Raw genomic sequence first — 840 nt, forward strand, 5'->3', positions numbered from 1 at the left:
AAGACCTAAACTATTAACCCCTAAAATTATTTAAAACTTTATTTAAAGGTAAGTGCAAACATTAACATTAAAAATGCAAAGAACTATTTTTCGCAATTTTCTTAAATTTTGTTCTAAACTAATTAATACCTAATTAATACTAAAATTGTGAAATTAAATCCTAAATGCAAAAATGCATATTTTTGTGTTTTCATATGAATTAAAATGCACGAATAAAAATGCAACAATTATAAAAAAATGCCACCAAATTCACGAAAAATTTCAAAATACTAAAGAAATTGTTTTGTTTGAAATTTATGGGAGTAATTCATATAGGGAAAAAATCACGTGCTCACAGCTGCCCCTCTTTGCTCGGGAACACGAAGAGTTCTTGGGCAAAGATAAGTGAGCGGACACGAGCGATTTTTGCCCGTTCGAATACTCCGTGTGAAGCATTTTTTGAAAATCGTTTGACCGAACCCTGCTCCTAAGGTTGCCTACATATCCTGGGCTAAACAGGAATCAGGTCAGTGTAGTTCGGGAATGTTTGGTAGCTGGGACTACCAGGAGCTGTGATTTCATTGCTGTTGCTGCTGCTACTGCTCGCTGACCTCCTTATTACACCGAGTAGAAAATAAAAAGAAGCTAGCCTGAGCTATGATCTACGAATTACAAGAGGGTCCTGTCTATGTCTTCTAACTTGTTCTTGTGTTGTCCTGAACTTGTATCTTGTATTCTTCCGATGGTATTCCTGTTGTTGTTTTGCATGGTGATCGGCGATATTGCTGCCATTCCTCCAAATGAATGCTTGATTACTTGAAACATGTGTCCATTTTCCAGGTGGGCTCCTGACTGCTAATA

This window comes from Nicotiana attenuata, chromosome 1 (genome assembly GCF_001879085.1).
Source record: "Nicotiana attenuata strain UT chromosome 1, NIATTr2, whole genome shotgun sequence".
In the NCBI taxonomy this organism is placed as follows: domain Eukaryota; kingdom Viridiplantae; phylum Streptophyta; class Magnoliopsida; order Solanales; family Solanaceae; genus Nicotiana; species Nicotiana attenuata.